Genomic DNA, 14,534 nt, shown 5'->3' on the forward strand with positions numbered 1-14,534 from the left:
GAACCTCGTAAGCCTTGACTCATTCCATCAGGCACCCGCTATGTGCCAGGCCCTGGGCTGGCACTGGGGGCACAGTGGCCAGTGAGGTGGATGCGGTTTCTGTGTTCAAGGAGGCGGGGTGGTTTCTGATTCTGATCAGCAGTGGGTTCTGGGCCACACGCTCCACGGTGGATCGGGACGCCCCAGAGTGCAGGCACGCCCCGAGCGAGAGCTGGGGACAGAGCCTTACAAGGTGGGGTGGCAGCCCTCCCGTGGTCCCTGTGGGTCCCTAGGGATGGTGTGTGTCGGGGCAGCGGTGCTCCTGCTGCTTCGCGCTCCCACCTGGACCCGCAGCTTGTGGGCGGAGCCACGTGACGCCTCCATTAGGAGCTGGAGAGTTGAGAATTCCTGCTGGAGCCCCTGGCAGAGTGTTCTTTCCACGTCCCATCATTGACACGCCCTCTTGGACCTCTGGGTCACATTTGTGGTAAGAGGGTGCAGAGGGAAACAGCGATAAAGGGAGGGGCATGATGAGAGCAGAGGACTTTCCCCCAACATTTTAAAAAACTTACTGAAGTATATTTATTATACAATGTGTTAATTTCTGGTATATAGCAAAGTGATTCATATATAGAGTTATACATATATATACATTTTTTTGATATTCTTTTCCATTATGGTTTATCACAGTATATTGAATGTAGTTCCCTGTGCTATACAGTAGGACCTTGTTTTTTATCCATTCTATATATAAGTTTGCATCTGCTAATCCCAAACTCCCAATCCATCCCTCCCCATTGGTAACCACAGTCCATTCTCTATGTCTGAGTCTGTTTCTTAGCTAAGTTCATTTGTGTCATATTTTAGATTCCACATATAAGTGATATCATATGGTATTTGTCTTTCTCTTTCTGACATACTTAGTATTAGAATCTCTAGGTCCATCCATGTTGCTGCAAATGGTATTATTTCATTCTTTTTTATGGCTGAGTAGTATTCCATTGTGTATATATATACCACATCTTTATCCATTTGTCCATCAATGGACATTTAGGTTGTTTCCATGTCTTGGCTATTGTACATAGTGCTACAATGAACGCTGAGGTGCATGTATCTTTTTGAATTATAGTTTTGTCTAGATATACGCCCAAGAGTGGGATCGCTGGATCATATGGCAACCCTAATTTTAATTTTTTGAGGAACCCCGATGCTATTTTCAATAGTGACTGCACTAATTTACATTCCTGTCAACAGTGTAGGAGGATTCCCTTTTCTCTATACCCTCTCCAGCATTTGTTATCTGCAGATTTTCAAATGATGGCTATTCTGACGGGTGTGTGGTGGTACCTCATTGTCATTTTGATTTGCATTTTTCTAATCATTAGTGATGTTGAGCATCTTTTCATGTGCCTGTTGGCCATCTGTATGTCTTCTTTAGAGAAATATCTGTTTAGGTCTTCTGCCCATTTTTCAGTTGGGTTGTTTGGTTTTTTTGTTACAAATATATTCAAATACCTAGAACGTTTTATTACAAATACATAGAAAAATCGTGAGACCAGTCCAAGGAATGCCCACATACCCACCTCCTAGATTCAATACAAGCGAACTTTTTACTGTACTTGCTTTATCTATGTATACACATATCTGTATCTGTGTATTTTTTGTTATAAGTTTGAAAGTAAATTCCGTATGCCATCCCTAAATACTTCAGTGTGCATTTTCTAAGAATAAGGACGTTCTCCTTGGTAACTGTAACACCATTACCACATGAAGTAAATTAACAGTAATTTGAGAGGGAGGGATTTTGATAATTAGTTAAAAATCAAGTGCTGGTACCTCAGAAAAACAAAAGGCCTGGCAGAGTGTTATTTTAAAAGCTTCCTTTGGTTTCAATCTCTATCCAGGACAGCTGGAGGAGGAGGGGATGGCACTCTGGTGACAAAGCCCATGAGTTCCATGAGAGCAGAGCGTGGGCACGCAGTGGGTGCTTTCGAGGTGTTTGTTGATTGAATGCATCCCTGGCAACAGCGCATCCCTGAATCCCCCCTTGTGCTCCAGAGTACAGGGGGTCTGTCCTTCCGGCTCCTTCCTTGCCCAGAGGAGGGAGGCATGTGGGGAGAGTGGGGGCTTGCCTGGGGGACAGACTGGAGCTGTTTGAATCTCTGAGACCTGGGCTGACTGGGGTACCCCCAAATCTCCAGTTCCCTCGGGACCATCGAAACATCTGGGGTGAGGGTGCGATGTGGCGCCTCCCCATGCGCTGTGAGGCCCTTTCCCCTCCCTGAGGGGAAGCATCTTGTACCTGTGTGTGTGACGTTGGGAGAGTTTGGGTGGAATATGATGGAATAGTATTCGGCCTTAAAGAGGAAGGAAATCCCGACACAGGCTATAGCGTGGAGGAACCTGGAGGTTGTTAGCTCAGTGCAGTAAGCCAGTCGCCAAAGGACAATAACTGTATGATGTCACTTATGTGAGGTACTTAGAGCAGCCAGATTCACAGAGACGAAGGGTAGAGTGATGGTCGCAGGGGCTGGTGGGAGGGGGAGATGGGGCGCTGTGGTTTAATGGGGACAGAACTTCAGTTTTGCGAGATGCAAAGGGTTCTGGGGATGGATGCGGGTGACGGTTGTACAACCACGTGAGTGTACTTAATGCTATTGAGCGGCACACTTAAAATGGTTAGGGTTACGGTTAGAGAAATATTATGTATTTTACCACAATAAAATGGTGGGGTTTCGGTGTCTGTGATTGGCTGGTTTGTTAAGGTTCTGTTTCGGAACGATGGTGCCCCCCTCTCCTCCCATGCTAGCGGAGCCCACAGCGTGGTCAGTCAGGCAGAGTCCCCGAGAGCTGAAGATGCTTGGGAGCGTCAGACCCGAGACCCGTTTCTGGAAACGTTTCTGTTTGAAGTGAGTCTCGCCAGCCAGGAATGAAACAGAGGCATTTTGTCAAAGGAAAGAACTTGATGAAAAATTGTTTTATGAAACCCGAATTTTGGCATGTTTTCACATTTTAGTTTGTCAGAAGGCAGCGTAATAAATGTTAAGCGTGTTGTTTATTAGTATGTGTGGTTGGCTTCTTTTATGATGACAATTTTATTTTCAAGTTTGTCACCGAGTCCCTGCCGGACGGGGTGGGGAGTCTAGAAAAGAAGGGCGGGAGGCACGGTTTCCAGTTTATCCAAGTAGAGAGCAGTTTTTATTAAAACAACAGAAAAGGAAGAGGCAGCCCAGGCCCAAAGCCCCCTCCCACGCACGGGTCGGGGGGCCAGCGCGGCCTGCGGGCGCCTTGTCCTGGGGCCCGGCCTTGACCTTCCGATGTCTGGCTGGCTGCGGTGGGAGCCCTGCACTGCCCGGGCCGCCTTGTGGGCCTCTTGGCTGGGCCGTGCCCGCAGCCTTTGTTCCCCAGGCCGGCACTGGGTAGCCAGTTTGTGGTTGTAAATGGAGGCCATGCAGGGTGTGGACAGCCCCTGGCAAACCCTCCGTGAGAGCCGGCCGAGGGAGAGAGGGACGGAGCGTGTGTTTCCTTTCCTGTCACCTCCTCTCCACCCACAGTGGATGGAGGGGTAGAGGTTCCAACCCCTCGTGAGCTGAGGGCAGTGGGACCCAGGAGGAGGACACTGGGAGCTGTCACACAGCTGGCCCTGCCACTGAGACTGGGGGCGGGGGTGCTTCCCTCCAAAAGCCTCTGTTTCCTCAACTGTAAAGTGGGGTCTCCACGCTTACCCTGGGGCTGCTGTGAGCTCCTGTTTCCTGGGTGCTCACCCTGGGGCTGCTGTGAGCTCCTGTTTCCTGGGTGCTCTCCCTGGGGCTGCTGTGAGCTCCTGTTTCCTGGGTGCTCTCCCTGGGCTGCTGTGAGCTCCTGTTTCCTGGGTGCTCTCCCTGGGCTGCTGTGAGCTCCTGTTTCCTGGGTGCTCTCCCTGGGGCTGCTGTGAGCTCTTGTTTCCGGGGTGCTCTCCCTGGGCTGGGTGCTTTGCAGGCCATATTCCACCCAACCCCAGGGCGGCCCTGTGTCCAGTCTGATCCCCCCTTTCAGATGAGGAATTGGGGATCAGAGAGAGGGAGCCCTGTTACCCAAGCCACCCAGCAGTGAGAGTGTGGCTGGCTAGGGTCCTGAGTCTGCTTGGAGCCCAGGCCGGAAGTAGGGGGACAGCCCTGCCCCGCCGGCTCCGGGTGGGCATCCTCGAGGTGACTCGGCAGCTGCCCTCAGGCTGGGGAGGAAGTACAGCTTCCGAGGACACAGGGAGCCCTGCTCTGAGAAGAACCGGGGGTCCTGGCCAAACGTGGCGACTTTCAGCCCCGAGGGTCTCTCCCTCCTGGAGTTAGGGGCCTGGGGCCCCTGCATCTATGCTCTTGGCCCAGGTCTGGTCAGCTGGTGAAGGGGCTCCTGAGCCCCACCTGGTGGACGTACCAAGTGATGAATCCCCACCTCTATTCGGGCGGTGGGCTCCTCTTTGGGGCTTTCTGGGCTGGGGGCAGGAAGAGAGGCACGGGGCCTGCCGGCATCCAGAGGGTTTGCTGCGTAGCTCCTGACGGGGCACAGAGAGGCTGTGGCCCTCTCTGGTGTCACAGAGGGTTCTGGCAGAGGGCCACCTGCCAGTCCCTTCCTGAGGCCACTGGTGCGGGCACTGAGGCTGCTGCTGGGGTTGGGTGGGACTAGGGGAAGGGTCTCCCACCTTGGGCTGCTGCCTCCTCTGCTTCCTTTGGCATGTGGGGTGGGGACTTGAAGGAAGGTAATGGGTCCCCAACACCCCTTGTTCGTCACATTGTGTTTTAGCTCCAGGTCTGGCCAGTGGCTTTGAAATAGATGTTGGTCAAGATCAAGCCAAGGGGAGCTCGTTTGGGATCCTTTCCCTAGATTTGGACCCTCCAGGGCCCACGGTCATCACCCCTGCTGTAGGAAAGGCTTTTAAGAAAGTCGAGGTGGGGGACTGGAGAGCACTGGCCGGGCCTCTGGCTGTTGGCAGCTCCTGCCCCATCTGACCTGAAGCTTCTCTGGCAGGGCCTCCAGCGTGGCAGTCGGATCCTCCATAAAAGAGTAAGGATCACATTCTTCACGTTTTAAGTTGTACAAAAGCTGTATGCATAATTAATGTGCAATAAACGTGAGCAGCTGGAAATTAACTAAATAAAAAAAAAGGAATATACTTAATTGTAAAACTTTAATTTTGCTTTTATTCTTTTCCTTTCTCTCTCTGTCCCCATTCCCCCGCCCTTTTACAACTTGTTATATTCTCAGAGCCCTTCAGATCTTGCCGGAGATCATATTCTGAAAGACTCACCTCCTGACCTCTTGCTGGGGAGCCGAGGACAAGATTAGTTTTAAGCCTCGGCCCAGTCAGCTACTTTCAGCAGAGGGTCCGAGAGTGTCCACGAGCGGGGTGTTATTGTGTCGCAGAAAGGAATGTTGTAATCATCCCCCCAAGACCTTCCTTGGGGGACCGCTATACCCTGGTTTCAAGGGCTTTGGTCGATGCAGCTTTGAGAGTCGCTGTTTGAAACTCAGAGAGCCCATCATGGTATTTAAAATTCAAAAACGTGAATTCAGTGGTTAAGAAGCCAAAGGACTAAATACATTTACATAAATTCAAACAAAGTATTTTAAGCAATACCATCCAAGGCCCCCTTTCTTCTTCTCCTTCTCATTTTTTAAAGGACAAGACCTTTTCTAGGTGATAAAATTGGGTGGCAAAACTTCCCAGTGGAAAAATGTATTGACCCATTCTTATTGTCACATCTTTTCATAAAACCTGGGAATTCAGCTAAAAACAACAATCCATCCACTTGAAAGAAAAAGAAATATTTTTAAAGAATAAAACACTCTATTAACAGATACTTTAAAACATGATTTATTGCACACAATAACAACAACAATAACTTAAAATATCAAATCCTTGGAATAAATCACTGCCGATCCCATCTCTCTTAAACGCCAGCTGTCTTCCTGTTTCTGCTGTCTTTCTCAGCCCTGGTCTGTATCAGCAGATAATTTTAAAAGAGGCAGAAGAATCAGACGAAACTCAGAGGCATCTAGCTTATTTGGGCAAGAATTGTGTTTTTAGAACATCCTTGTTTGTCCTGGACAGTTCACAGCTGGCCCTTCTCAAGTCTTTTCAAATAGCAACCAACTCAGAGTGTCTCTTTGACTTGCTCTGTTACCAGATGAATTTATAATAAGAAAAAGACTGTCAATAGTCAATCACGCTCGTTGCCACCTCTGCCAGGTACCTGGTCCTTTTTAAGGCAAACCGCCGTCATCCTAGAGATGCCCAGGCATTGGGGACCACAGGTGAGCTGTAAATAAGCAGGTCCGTGGCTGTAGATCACCTCTGGCCGGCCAGCCATGCAGCCTCCACGGCAGCCCAGCTGGCAAATGCAGCCGCCTTTGTGAACAGGTGGTCCGCAAGGGCGGCGGCTGGTTTCTGCAGCAGCCTTGAAGGACCAGCCTGGTTCCAGCCCAAGACAACCCACCCAGCGCTCCGCCAGGCCCCAGCCGCAGGCCTTCACATTAAACAGGTTCTGACACTAAAAATCAAGGTCTGTCGGCTGTTGTCATAGGAATATGCAGTATCTTCTGGAGGTCTCCTTATTGAAAAACCACATCTTGCTGCTGCCTGGGCTAGGTTTCTATTCCATTTGTATTGATCATGGGGAAATGTCTCATTCCCTGGCTGACAAATACAGCCAGCAGGAAGGGAGTTTGTGTTTGGTGGAAAACATTTGTTTCCACAGTGATCTGGGGGGCCCCAGAGCTGCGGTTATGTTCATGAGATGGGGGGGGGGCATCTCTAGTTAGGCTGTGGGATTACAAACGTGGGGATGACATGGGCTTCGGAAATTAGCCAGTGTGGCCACTTTGCAGATAGTGGCACTTCTAGGAGTGTGTCCTATAGATGGTACCTGTCAGTGTGTGAAAGGTCATCCAGCACAGCGCTGTTTATAGGTACCAAGGGTACCTATAAACAGTGCTGAATACTGACACTCTCATGTGGTTCAGTCTACTAGATCTACTGAATAGAATGGCATGCAGTCTTTTTTATAAAATTTATTTTTTTACTAAAGTATAGTTGATTTACAATGTTGTGTTTCAGGTGTACAGGAAAGTGATTCTGTTATACATACATGTGCATACGTATGTGTGTGTGTATATATATACACATATATTCTTTTTCAGATTCTTTTCCATTATAGGCTATTACAAGGTATTTTATAACTTTTTTAAAATTTTTATTTATTTATTTTTATTTTGGCTGTGTTGGGTCTTCGTTTCTGTGCGTGGGTTTTCTCTAGTTGCAGCAAGCGGGGGCCACTCTTCATCGCGGTGCGCGGGCCTCTCACTGTTGCGGCCTCTCTTGTTGCGGAGCACAAGCTCCAGACGCGCAGGCTCAGTAGTTGTGGCTCACGGGCTTAGTTGCTCTGCGGCATGTGGGATCCTCCCAGACCAGGGCTCGAACCCGTGTCCCCTGCATTGGCAGGCAGACTCTCAACCACCGTGCCACCAGGGAAGCCCTATTACAAGATATTGAATATAGTTTCCTGTGCTATGGCATTGCCGTCTTAAAAGGCATGAGATGGAGAACTCTCCAAGGTGTATTAGGAAATGAAAAAAGCAAGCTGCAGAATTATGTACCTGCTATGCTCTGTATGTGGTTTTTAATTTTTATTTATTAAAAAAATTTTTTTTTTTTGGCCGTGCGGCATGTGGGATCTTAGTTCCCTGACCAGGGATCGAACCCACACCCCCTGCAGTGGAAGCGTGGATTCTTAACCACTGGACCGCAGGGGAAGTCCCCATATGTGTTTTTTAAGAAGGAAATATACACGTATTTGTTGGAATAAGCCTCAACTCTGGAAGGAGACATTAGAAACTGTCCAAAGAGACTGCTTTGGGGAAGGGACTGAGGAAGGGTGAGAGCAAGGCTGACTTTCCCCTTTACAGCCTCTCTACCTTCTGAATTTTATACTGTGTGTATGTAGGGCAGATATAAAGTAATTAAAATTTAAAACAAAGATCAAGATGTCAGGAAAGCCGTCATTATATTAGGGGTTAGGAGCTCAGACTCTGTGGTCTGAGAATTCTGGGCTTCAAGCCACTTCGTCTCATGGAGCCTCAGTTTCCTCATCTGTCAAGTGGGGATAGTAATGGTGTTTACTTCACAGAGTGGAAGTGAAGATTTCCTTGAGACATGAATGGGAAAGGCTCAGCCCAGCGGCACAGAGAATTCAGTAAATGTTACATGTTATTATAGACGACATATAAATCATAACACACACTCATAAATCCTTACAGTAACTTGCTTGGCATTTTTGTTTTCTTGAAAGAGAATTTTAAAATATCTGCGTGTGTTTAGAGCCAGGAGCTGAGACTCCTGAGTGTTACGTGGAACTCTGTTTAGGGGACCGTTTCGCTGATGCAGTGACGGCCCACGCTGAATCTGCAGGGTGGGTCTGGTGCTTTTTTTCTGAACCCGTAAATGGTCTTCCGCATCTCTGTGTACACAGGCAGGTGAACTAATAGAATTAGGCTTATTGGTTTAATTCCTCTGGGCCCCCTTGGCGAGGGGAGAGCAGCTGGATGAATATTTTAATTAAGCTCTGACACCCAGAAGTCCAAGTCCCCGAGCGGTCCCAGTGGGCAAGGTCTCAGCAGTTTGGGGTTTAATCAAGTTCGGTTTCAGAGTTCAAATTTCTTCCTGGACAGAAATGTGTCATTAGGTGTCCAAGATTTCGACTGGAAAAAAAAAAATACAACTTGACTGTATTTTCTCTAGAGAATGACACTGTGATTCGATTAGCTCCTTTTCCTTGACATTTTGCCCACTTTATTAACTTCTGCTTTGCTTCTAAGCAGGCAACTACTGTTTTACTTCCCTGAAGAAGCTCATAATATTATAATTCAAGTGTCAGGACAGATTAGGTTAAACGAACTGTGTAATTCCCCAAGGAAAACAAACTTCAAAACGGACGCGGTTCGAGTTGTAACATGTCATGGCTTGCAGTAGCGTTGAACGGGGTGATTCCATCACCTGATGTGCTAAAGTTGGCTCAAATGTTCCCCACTCTGCAAGGTGAGAAATTACTTAGCTAACAAAACATTTCGTTTTCCTCTCTTTGCATTCTTTCTTTATGAGATCCTGAATGTGACATTTTCACCAAAAAATCTCTGTGCTTATTTGTGAAAAAATGTATATTAAAACCAAAACCCATCAAATGGAAAGAAATCACAGATGGTTTTATTCACAAGCAGTAGAATTAATGGCCTCTCTTCTCTTTATAAATATTAGAAGCAGATGAGTTCATTACGATTTCACCCTAATAAAGAAAACCTGCTTGATTTTGACAAGACATTGACTTATCTAAAACATCTCCTAAATAACAAAGCTACTTCCCGCCCGTAAAACACCAGCTCGCAAACACCAGCTTTACCTGGACTGCTTCTAAATTAATGAAAAACACTCGAATCCGAAGAGCGCAGAAGAAGGGGCGGAGGGGGTGGAGATGGAATTCAAGGGATTTTTGAAAATGTGACTGATTTTGCAAAGAGCGAGTTTTGAAATGTTTACTCTGTGGTGGTTTGAAATTTTTACATCTTTCAACAAAGCGCGCGCGGAGAAGTGAAACCATCTGAAAGGGCTTTTGAAAAGAGCGACTCAGCACAAGTTGGCGGAGGCTGTGGTTCCTTTATCTCGGGCGATCTGTGCCCATCGTGCAGGAGGGAGCCCCAGCCCTTTCCCCCCTCCGCTCCGCGCCTCCGAGCTCCCAGCTCCGCGGCGGCCTCGGCCCGGCTTCAAAGCGCTGCTGGCGGAGCGTCCCGGGAGGGAATCGGAATCGGACACCTCGCTCCGGGGACGCCGGGCCGGCCGGCGCGGTCCTCTCCCCCAGCTCGGCTGCCTGATGTGGTCATCTTGTTAGTCATGGCAAGCCCGGGGTCTCTCTGTTTGTGCCGCTTTCAGCACTTATTAAGCGAGAAGTGGGAGGCTTTACACGAAACTGCAAAAGATGTTTTTTCTCCCCAGGGCCACGGCAGTCGGGGCCACGGCTTATCCATCATCGCAAAGATCTCTCCGAGGCACGGAACGAGTCAGCTCTGCCCAGAGGGGGAGAAAAATGAGCGGCACATGGGGCCCTCTGTCCCAGGACCTTCTTGGCTCGGCTCCCGGGGAAGAGGGTGGGCTCCTTGGTCTGGAAACTGCCGGGGGAAGGCCTTTGGAGAGGCAAAGGCACACAGCTTCAGGAAAGTGGCACATCTCTGTGGCTCTGGTGCCCAATTCTACAGTTTGGGGCTTTCCACTCGGATGCCCCCACTCTCCCCAGCCCCGAGACCAACAGGGGGCTCCCACCACGGAGATCCAGACACCTGTACACAAGTGGCAGTGCTGGGGGAGGGGTGCTGTTGAAGGTGGAAATAGTTTCTAAGCAGCTCCTGGAAAGTGAACAAATTCTGGTACCTGCACACCGTCTCAGGAACCTGCGTCTTTCTTGTCGCTCTGTGCTCCCTTCCTCCAAGGGAGGGGCTGTGAACTCCCCGACAGGCCCAGGTGGCATTCTGAGTTCTGAGATCATCAGAGTCCCTCCTTTGAGCCTCAGTTCCATGAGTATCAAACTGCTGGGGAGATTTTGGGGGAAGCAACAAGTTTGAGCCAAGAACCCATGATTGAAATTCTCCGCCAATAAAGCCCTCCCAGCTGAGCCCCAAGGGTCTGTAGTTGGTTCAGCAAGCAGGGGCGGCAGGAGGCAGTGGGGGATTTGCAAACTTCAAACAGGACCTGGGGTGGGGTGGGGAGACTGTGCTGAGGAAGGAGGCCACCGACAGAGGGCTCAGGGTTAATTAAAGAGACTGCACCGTGGCACCTATCAACTCAACCTTCTCCGTATTTTCTCGGCATTAAAGCACCAGCGACTCAAGTTCTACGCAGGGTTGCCTCCCTCACCTAGGGTGAGCCTGGAAGGGCGGGAGAGTCGAGCCACACTTAGGATGGACGTTTGCAGCCCCCTGGAGGACCCCAGCCAAGGCTACCTTGCCTTCCCACCGAACGCTACTTTGGACATCGAGGGTCTACTGTCTTCTAGGCACTGGGCTGGCCATATCACCTGGGAGATAGGGCCCATCAGCTCTCCCATTTTACAGATGAGGAAAGTAAGGCTCAGAGAGGCAAAGGCTAAAGGGCTCACCAGCTCAAGGGTATTTGGCTGCTTTGTGGGGGAGACGGGGTTGGAGCCTGGAGCCTCAGGCTTATGCCACTGGCTTGGGCTGGGGCCAGAGACCAGCAAAGGACAGGTTATCACTGCTTACAGCCCGCCCTCACCTCGGCCCTGCCCCCTCGCACTGTCCTTGACATTCAATCAGGTGCCTGTGATGTCTGGCCCAGCAGTTGGGGCTGGGCCTCCCCAGCTTCCCCACGACAAATGGTTCTCATTTGAAAGGGAGGTTATAAAAACACATGCCCAAAGACACTGTCAGGGAACCGAGGATTAATCTCATTTCAGTCAAAGACCATTCCAAATATTTTGGGGGTGGGGGAATGGGGGTGGGTAACAGCCCTTGACTGGGAAGGAAGTCAGGGTTCGAGGGTGCCCCTCAGGTCGGGGCCGGTTTGGAGGCACGGATGTGGACTGGTGAGGTCAGGGGTCATTGCATACCTGGTGAGGCTAAGTCTGACCGGAGGCATTGCTTTGCTGCACAAAGTCCACGAGGCCGGCTTTACCGGGGGGCCGGGGCCGGGGCTCCATCGTGAACACTCACACTGGGTTTGCTATCTTGGTTATGTTTCAGGGTGGTTTAAGTTGCCAAAAGGAAGGGAAGGATTAGACGCCCAGGACATTTGCATTTTCTGGATGGTGTCAAAGCTGCATGTTTTTGCCTGGTGACTCAACCAGAGGGGGCCCTGAAGACCAGTCAGGAGGAGGGGGGCACTGCCTCCCAGCCCCCTGCCCAGACGCTTGTGGGCTGCACAGCGAACCCCCCACCAATCCGAGCCAGGGAAGTGAGGGAGCATCAGCTTGGCTCTAAGCCAGCAGCTCCCAAACTGGGTGGCTTGATCCCTAAAAGACGACCTGTGGTTCTGGGGCACAGGCGTGAGCTGTGGACTCGGGGCCTCTGCAGAGCTTTCCGAACCCCAATGGCTCCACTGACTGAGGGGTCAGGGGGTGCCAGGTGGCTGCTGCTGCAATCTCGTCTGTTCAATGACCCTGGGAGGTAAGGACATTTATTATCCCCATTTTGTGGCTGGGGAAACTGAGGCTCAGAAAGATGCAAGTGGCTTGCCTAAGGCCTGGAAGCTGGACCACAGTGATACATCTCCTTTAACTTTCTCAGCAACTTTTCAAAGTAGGGACTGTTGACTTCCCCAATTTATGGATGTGGAAGTTGAGGCTGGGAGTCGAGGCGCCGTGATGTGGCTCGTTCAAGCCACTGGGGAGGGAGGGCGGAGCTGGGGACTTTGGGTCCCTCCAGCTGATCCGGATCCGGAGCTCTGGCCCCGGCCGGTACCCCCTCGGGGCGGTCCAGAGCCCACATGGGCCGCTCCCCGCAAGCCGGCGGGCGCAGCAGGGGTGGGACCTCCAAGCGGCGCGGAGGGGGCTCGCGCTGCGGGCTGGCCTCCTTCCAAACAAATGTCCGCAGGGTGGAGTCGATGGATTCATTTTCCAACTGTCAGAGGTATTCGCCGAGCTCCCGCACGCGGAGGAGTCCCCGCAGAGCCCAGCGAGGGCCGGCGCCGGGCCGGGCTGGGCGCAGCAGAGCGCCCCCGCGTGGCCGGATTCGGGCGCGCGAACTCGCGGCCCGGGCTGTGGGCTGAGAGGGGCCTCGCGCTTTACAGGGACCCAGGAACCTTGAAAGGGAGCTGCTAGGATGGTCCCCATTTTACAGAGGGGAAAACAAGCAGGAGAAAAGTGCAAGAGACCTCCCAGGTTCCTCCAACCGGGAAATGGGATTCAAAGTGGGGGGCTGCCTCTCTCCAAAGTGCCTCCTCCCTGGAAGCAGCAAGAGGCTGTCCCGGCCCCTGTAGAGGCCTGCCCTAGGGAGCCCCTCCAGTCAGTGTGTGTGTGGGGGTGCCGGGGGCCCACAGCGGTTTACTACCCCAGCAGGAAGCGCTGATGGGTGCGGTAGCGCTGGAAGCAAATTCCAAACACGAAGCTCTTGGATTTTCTGGCAAAATCCAGCCAGGGAACACTGATGTGCTAGTGTGCACCAGGCCAGGGCCTCCCACACTGGGTGGACAGGTCTGAGGGGGGGTGGGCGTGGGGGCTCCTTAGACCCTCTGTCCCCCTTCCTGCCCACGGTGAAGGGGTCTTCTGGGGCCTCCCTGTGGCCCAGTGCTCTCTGCTGGGTGCCGGCCAGCACTGTGCCACACCCTGCGCCAAGCATGCTGCGGGTCTGATCTCAATTCCTCCTCTGGAAAGCTCTGGGTGGCTGCTGGCTGTTATCCCAGAGCCCCAGGGTTGCATTCAGGGGAGTTGGCAGAGCTGGGCCTGTCGGGCCTCATGAGTCATCCCGATACCAGACAGGACGCCTCTTCTCTGGTGCACGGAATCCCGGCTGCCTTCAGGCACAGCTCGGGAGCTGGGCATGCTCGGGTTGGACGTCCTGAGCTCCCTGTGGTTGACTGACCCATGCTTCTGAGCACTCTCTGCAGCCTGGTTTCTACATGCGCTGAAGTGGAGAGTCCCCGCCTGCAGGAGTGTGGTGGTAACACACGCAAAGCAGCACCTCTGTTGCCCTACGGAAATGGGTGCCGGGGCTGTGTGACCAAATGCAACCCGCCCCCCATCATTTGTTTGCCCCTCACTTGGAACATCCTTCATCCCAGTCCATCCACCTTAGAGGTCAGTGCTCACCTTGTCTCCTCTAGGAACCCTTTCTCTCCCATCTTCCAGGGCTCCTCTCCAAGGGACGGTACTGGTGGGATATGAAAGCCATTTTTAAAGGGTTCGAGAGGATGGGCAAAGATTCTTAAACAAGGCCCAGAAAGGAAAAGATTGATAATTGGACTCTATTAATAACTAAATATTTTAAATTTTTTCATCGAGGTAATTGACATATAACATTAGTTTCAGGTGTATAATATAACAATTCAATATTTGTATATACTGCAAAATGGCTACAACAAGTCTAGTTAACATCAGTCATCATAAAGAGTTAAAATTTTTTCTTTCTCATAATGAGAACTTTTACGATCTACTCTCTTAGCAACTTTCAGGTATGCAATACAGTATTAATAACTGTAGTCACCATGTTGTACATGACATCCCCAGGACTTGATAACTGGAAGTTTGTATCTTTTGACCCCCTTCACCCGTTTTGCCCACCCCCACCCCTGCCTCTGGCAACTACCAGTCTGTCCTCTATACTATGAGCTAGGTTTGTGGTGGTGTTTTTTAATTTATAAATAATACATTGCAAAGTGCTCACGAATCAGAAATCGTATCTGAAAGGTTAGCTTTGTGTCCCCATTTTAAATCCACCATTTATCAGCTTATGTCCTCAGGCAATCATTTAACCTGTTGAGGATTCGGTTTCTTCATCTGTAAAATGATGGTGCTAATGGCTGCCCTATC

The 14,534-nt window shown here is 50.7% G+C and overlaps 1 long non-coding RNA gene across 1 annotated transcript; it reads right to left on the reverse strand.

Annotated features, from left to right (window-relative positions):
- Positions 1-9,189: 9,189 nt before the first annotated feature.
- On the reverse strand, positions 9,190-14,027 carry LOC113619692 (uncharacterized). The gene is made up of 2 exons (XR_003432499.1): positions 11,619-14,027; positions 9,190-10,584 (listed from the first exon to the last, which is right to left on the reverse strand). It is a non-coding gene; the product is annotated as an uncharacterized LOC113619692 (long non-coding RNA).
- Between the last annotated feature and the right edge of the window lie 507 nt (positions 14,028-14,534).

This window comes from Aethalodelphis obliquidens, unplaced genomic scaffold (genome assembly GCF_003676395.1).
Source record: "Aethalodelphis obliquidens isolate GAN/ISIS:26980383/991018 unplaced genomic scaffold, ASM367639v1 scaffold7, whole genome shotgun sequence".
NCBI lineage: Eukaryota > Metazoa > Chordata > Mammalia > Artiodactyla > Delphinidae > Aethalodelphis > Aethalodelphis obliquidens.